The sequence below is a fragment of the Schistocerca cancellata genome, chromosome 3 (assembly GCF_023864275.1).
Source record: "Schistocerca cancellata isolate TAMUIC-IGC-003103 chromosome 3, iqSchCanc2.1, whole genome shotgun sequence".
NCBI lineage: Eukaryota > Metazoa > Arthropoda > Insecta > Orthoptera > Acrididae > Schistocerca > Schistocerca cancellata.
In genome coordinates, this window is record NC_064628.1 from 332913812 (window position 1) to 332920936 (window position 7125).

Here is a 7125-nt window from a genome sequence, read left to right on the forward strand (position 1 = left end):
CCTGTACTCGTACATCCATTATGTGTATTAGCGTATAGGGGAGACATTTTACTTGAAAGTCGCTTGCCCTGTGTCAGTAGATAAACATGGTACTGCAGCACCCGTTTGGAATTTTGCATCGTAATTCGTAATAACACAGGTACTCCAATATCGAATTTAAGCAACTTTCAAATAAAATATCTTACCTGTACAAGAGTATACATAATGGACACATAGTTGACGAATATATGGAGGTTCCGATGTGGTCATGAGCCACGCTTGGATACCCTGATGGTAAGGCGATCGCTCGCCATAAACGGGATATCCGGGTTCGAGTCACGGGCCAGCACAAATTTTAACTGTCGTCTTTCCATTGCACAGCTTATGGTTGTCCATATTCACAACTGCGAATTCATTTCGAATGAATGGAAAACATTCAGCTGTGATAAAGAAGGGTATGGTTTTAGTCAGTTTTAAAGGCACAGTCTTCCCAAAAGTACGGGCGTGAAGCTCGGTATTGCGAATCTAGGAAAAAGAGCAAGTGCAATGCCAAAGAGAAACAGATAAACGCCAATGGGAAACTTCCTTCCATCACGAAGCGTTCCTAGAATATCACTGTACTGTAAAAACGTATGTAGAGACAGGTTGCTGGCTCACAGCCCTCTTAAATAAGATGTTTTAGTGTTTAGTAGACACTGGGGCACACACATCAGTTGTGAGCCTGGACCTTATGGACAAGAGGAGACTGAAAACGCCAATACACAGACTGTGTGCAATAGGAGGTAACAAAATACGAGGGCTATTCAGAAATTAGGGGACGTTTTGACATTAAAGAAACTAAGTACCAGAAATACATTTTATTATATACATCTGAAAGAGCGACTGCCATACTACTGTTCCACATAGTCACCAAACACATTGAGGCACTAATCATAGCGGTGGACAAGATTTGAATTACCTTCGTCGTAACATACTGCCACCTGAGACTTCAGTCAGTGAGTCACGCCCGCCTGGAGGTCCACGTCGTCATCAAAGCACGGCGTTGCAAGCCTGTCGTCTTTCTTCATCTTGGGAAACAAGTGCAAGATCGGGGCTGTAGGAGGTATGAGGAAAAATTTCCCATTTGAATGAATTAAGGAGTTCTTTAGTGCCGTTGGCCGTGTGAGATCAGGCATTGTCGTACAAAAACAAAATTTTGGACGTCAGCTTTCCTTGGCGTTTGTTTTGAACTGCTCCTCTAGGGCCGCGCAAAGTTTGACAGTACTGGGCAGAATTTATGGTTGCTCCACGTCAGACAAAGTCAATAAGAAGGACACCTTGCCTATCCCAAAACACTGTCGCCATCAACTTCCTTGCTGACAAGGTTTGCAAACATTTTCTTAGATTTTGGGGCCACTTCATGTGCCCCCAGTCTATGTACTGTAATTTTGTCTCGCAATTGACGTGTTTCACCCATGTCTCGTCATCGGTTACTATTCGATCCAGTAATGAATCATCATAATTGTTTTAGGCCTTCAGAAATGCCCCTTCCCGCTGTTCTTTATGGTGCTGTGCAAGCATTTTGGGCACCCATCGTGCACAAAATTAGTGGTGTCCTAGCTTTTGAGTGACAATTCCAAACAACAAAGTCCGTGAAACTTGTAGAAAAGATAGCGAAAGCTCCGTTATTGTGAAGCGATGGTTTTCACGAAACGTTTCATCAACTTTAGCGACAAGATCGTCAGTCACAATGCTCTGGCGCCCACTCTTCTCTTCATCATGAACTTGGTTGAGACTTGGGCCATATTTAAACCGAATGCACCATTTCCGGATGGAACATTCACTCATAACGTTGTTTCCGTACTCTTCGCACAACTCACGATAATTTTCTAAAGGTTTTAGGTTCTTTGCCAACGAAAACCGTATCACAGACCGCACCTCACAACTGGCGGGATTTTTCGATTGCAGAGCAGATTTCAAATTCGAATATAGAAAAAAAAACAGACTCTCAGAGACGTTCCCGCTGTCACGGATGGATGCTGATTGAACTGCCGAGCTCGCAAGTACCAGAATAAACGCGATCGGTGGGCGCCGAGCGGCGTCAGACGGAACCGTTCCCTACATTCTGAATAGCCAGTGAGAACAACACAGCTGAAGTTAAGAGTAGGAAACAAATCGTTAAAGGAGCAAATGGGAGTGTTGCCAAATGTAGGCAGGAATTTTCTGAAATACTAGACGAGACATTCTGGTTAGGCATCATGCTAAAATAGAGCTTTGGCAACAAACAGTTGAAGTCAACAGGGGTTCGTTTCCGATGAGTGCAAAAGTTGCAATCGTTTCTGCATTACAAGGTACACCCACTGTTAAGATGGTACCAACTAAACTGTGCATAAGTACATTAAAATTGTCTTGCGTGAAGAAGTACCAGCAGTTACTGGAGAGACAATTTGGGATACAATAGATGTCGATGTTCCACAACAAGTTTTATGTTTAACAGAACCTCTGTCAAGTAATGATGTGTTGGATGTGAGAGATGTCATAAGCTTTTGGCTTGTCCTCTCTCATCTATTTTCTTTAATTATCCTCTTAAGGGACGTCGACATAAAGGGGATCAGGTGGAAAGGTCTGTAATTATTTTTCGCTCGAACAGAAACAAGTGACAGTTCTCCCTGAAAACGCTATTTCCCGAGATCTGATATGTGGAAAATCTGTATGGGAGAGGGATGCGAGACAGGGGTGTTGGATGCAGCTGAGTCGCCTGGGTTCCACGAAGGTCAGACCCAGATGTCACTAGCAGGGGGGGGGGGGATGCTCTCTTTCAAAGCAGCCCTCAGATTTCTCTCAGTTTGAGGGAAGGCAGGATTGCGTGTGCACCATGGCCAGAGAGTATTGGCTGTGTGTCGTTGCTTGCTTAGTATTATGGCTAAGTGACAGCGGCGTGCCGACCAACCTAGAGTAACTTGTATCTTCTAGCATGCTCTTTAAACGAGCAAGTTTATTGGTGGACAGTGGCTGACGTTCTGACGTTTGATGACGTAAAAAGGCACTGCTATTTTTTGGCGGAAAGCCTCTCAATTGGAGTAGGACATTTCGTGGTGTTTTTGGAGGACCTGAGTGCAGCCCTTTGTGCACTTGTGATTGGCGCTAAGACCTGCGACCGGCCACTACTGGAAGTCATACAATTTTGCTGTGTCGCCGGGTTCGAATTTATTCGGACTTTGTACAGAGAACCGATTTCTCAAAGACTTTATTCCTGACTGCCAGAGAGTGAAGACGTGCAATAGAGGACGGAGATGTGTCGAGTTAAGAGTATTCAGGGTCTCGGTGGCCCAGACAGTTTCTCTAAGTGCTGGTTTGGATCGTCAATCAGCATAACACGGGTTCGATATCGCGTCTTATGAGAACATCGCACAGCTTTTTGGAGTTTTCAGCAATCCCACTGCTGAGACCTGACTCCCCACGCATCGAGCACGGGATTTGGTAAAGTAATCGGCAGCTCCGCCAAAGTAGGGATTCAGTGAGCCAACTTGACGCCCCCCAGTACTGCATCCGTCCACATACTGCCCACAGCAGATGTAAGCTGCATATGGAATTATGTACTGCACCAGAAGTTGGAAAATCAGCAATCTGTTAATACAATCGAACCACTCACTAAATCTTGCTATCATTTCAGTCACTAGTACAGCCACATTAAGATAGCCTCTCTTTTGGGAGAGATTATTGAATTACGTAGAATTATGTAAAGGTGTCCAACCCTTGAATTGTCATTAAAGACGGGGCCAAATGGATTCTTACATTTTCTGCCACCCTCGTGTATGACTGGGATAGTGACAGTTCCTTGGTGTGATGTGTATCTTCACAACATTGAGATATGGGTTTTACTCAATTCAGGATACTACTTTCACCTCGCCACCAGGCAACATTTCATAATATGGCGACCCTGCCAGAATCAGAACGGCATGACGAAGGTGCTGAGAAGCCGTCCGTAATTAACTCAAATTTCACACTTCTTCTTTTTTCTTAATTCCGCGGTAGGCTACTCTGCAAGCACATATTTATTAATTTATGTGCGTCTTTACATCTAATCTAGATGTTTCTTTTTACCCGTTTATTGTTTTTTGTGTTGTACATTGTGCACCACATCCTATCTTGTAGCTGATAAACGTTATCGATAACAGCCTTGTGGATTATTTTGGATCGGTGATGTGTGTACGTGTGCACTGTTAAATGAATTCCTGTAATTTGGAGAGTTAACAGTCTCGATCAATCGCAGTGAACAAGTGGTAATCTGGTGAGTGTGTTCCAGTAGAAGCACCTATATCGAGTTATGCTGTATTCAAAGTCTCTTTGGAGCCAGGACAGACAAACTTAACTCAGATACAGGATTTCACGTGAATTGACATGTTTTTATACACTCCTGGAAATGGAAAAAAGAACACATTGACACCGGTGTGTCAGACACACCATACTTGCTCCAGACACTGCGAGAGGGCTGTACAAGCAATGATCACACGCACGGCACAGCGGACAAACCGGGATCCGCGGTGTTGGCCGTCGAATGGCGCTAGCTGCGCAGCATTTGTGCACCGCCGCCGTCAGTGTCAGCCAGTTTGCCGTGGCATACGGAGCTCCATCGCAGTCTTTAACACTGGTAGCATGCCGCGACAGCGTGGACGTGAACCGTATGTGCAGTTGACGGACTTTGAGCGAGGGCGTATAGTGGGCATGCGGGAGGCCGGGTGGACGTACCGCCGAATTGCTCAACACGTGGGGCGTGAGGTCTCCACAGTACATCGATGTTGTCGCCAGTGGTCGGCGGAAGGTGCACGTGCCCGTCGACCTGGGACCGGACCGCAGCGACGCACGGATGCACGCCAAGACCGTAGGATCCTACGCAGTGCCGTAGGGGACCGCACCGCCACTTCCCAGCAAATTAGGGACACTGTTGCTCCTGGGGTATCGGCGAGGACCATTCGCAACCGTCTCCATGAAGCTGGGCTACGGTCCCGCACACCGTTAGGCCATCTTACGCTCACGCCCCAACATCGTGCAGCCCGCCTCCAGTGGTGTCGCGACAGGCGTGAATGGAGGGACGAATGGAGACGTGTCGTCTTCAGCGATGAGAGTCGCTTCTGCCTTGGTGCCAATGATGGTCGTATGCGTGTTTGGCGCCGTGCAGGTGAGCGCCACAATCAGGACTGCATACGACCGAGGCACACAGGGCCAACACCCGGCATCATGGTGTGGGGAGCGATCTCCTACACTGGCCGTACACCACTGGTGATCGTCGAGGGACACTGAATAGTGGACTATACATCCAAACCGTCATCGAACCCATCGTTCTACCATTCCTAGACCGGCAAGGGAACTTGCTGTTCCAACAGGACAATGCACGTCCGCATGTATCCCGTGCCACCCAACGTGCTCTAGAAGGTGTAAGTCAACTACCCTGGCCAGCAAGATCTCCGGATCTGTCCCCCATTGAGCATGTTTGGGACTGGATGAAGCGTCGTCTCACGCGGTCTGCACGTCCAGCACGAACGCTGGTCCAACTGAGGCGCCAGGTGGAAATGGCATGGCAAGCCGTTCCACAGGACTACATCCTGCATCTCTACGATCGTCTCCATGGGAGAATAGCAGCCTGCATTGCTGCGAAAGGTGGATATACACTGTACTAGTGCCGACATTGTGCATGCTCTGTTGCCTATGTCTATGTGCCTGTGGTTCTGTCAGTGTGATCATGTGATGTATCTGACCCCAGGAATGTGTCAATAAAGTTTCCCCATCCTGGGACAATGAATTCACGGTGTTCTTATTTCAATTTCCAGGAGTGTATTTATTGGCGACTCCATTGAGTGTCCTGTGCACCACGACCAGATAATGGATATAATTAGAAGGAGAGACAGCATTGGTCGTATTTTTTTGTTTTATTAACCGCAAAATCGATTTTCAGTCACTTAGTGACCATCCTCAGTGCTGTAAGCTTGTTGATACCAGTGCCTACCAATTTAAATTGTATATTACTGCACTGAGGATGGTCACTAAGTGACCGAAAATTGATTTTGCGGTTAATAAAACAAAAAAGAAAACAAAAAATACGACCAATGCTGTCTCTCCTTCTAATGTTTTTATATGTTGTTCGATTTTCTCAGTTTATTCTAATGGGCCATTGAGCATGTGCAGTCACGCAGTGAAAGCGGTTTATACCACCTGCAAATGCCTTGGTCACAAGGAACTGCACTGAATGTGCGTGGACCGGTAGAAGGAAAAAGTAACGAAAGTGGTGTAGATAGGTCCCAGAGTGTTAGTTTTCTTTTCTCTTTTATTTTGTTCTCTCTTTTCCGTTGTAGAAATGAAACTAGTGTTTCGAAATGAATTTTCCATTATTCTTTAGAACAAAAATGGGGGCTGATTCAACGCTAATGATGAACGAGAGGTGTGAATACATATGGACGGGAATGTCCAAGTTCAATGGGCCGAACCAAGGCATCAACATTAACATTCAATATTATGCATTGATGATGTTGGGATATTTCATATTGGAGCTAACCATAGGAGGAGCTTGCTCTAAATTTTGAGTGAGTTTCAGATGCGTAAGGCGACAACAAAGTAGCGTTGTGAGCCTATTTCGCGAGACTACGACGCTAAGGAGGCCACAGCAGCTGCCCAGTCGTCAGTAGCGTTGGGTCCATCCTCGTTCAAGTCACGATTTATTCACAAAAGTGCCACGTTTGCAGACATGTGCATTGGATAGAGCAGGATGCACAACCGATGAAAAGAGTATGAAATTGCAGCTCCTCGACAAAGTCATGACTAATGGTCAGCTAAGTAAAAGGCACATGCAATACATGATCTTGCTGTAAATTCGTTCCAAAAATGCTACATTAATAGAGAGAGGATGTGTTACTTGGTGTACGCCCGGTGATCTGCAAGCTTCTCCTGACGTACGTATGTAAGTTCCAGTAATGGTCGTTTGGAAGTGAGAAGATGTTCCAGAGCCAGTAACTCCATTGATAGCTGTCACAAGCTCTGCAGCGCAACACCTCACCGACATGTCACTGCACGCAGTGAAAAATAACACAACTTACGTAACTATCGTCGAGCTTTCAAGAGTACAGGTATCACCAAAATTTGTTTTTCTCTGTCCTTTCCTTTTTTGCATTCATG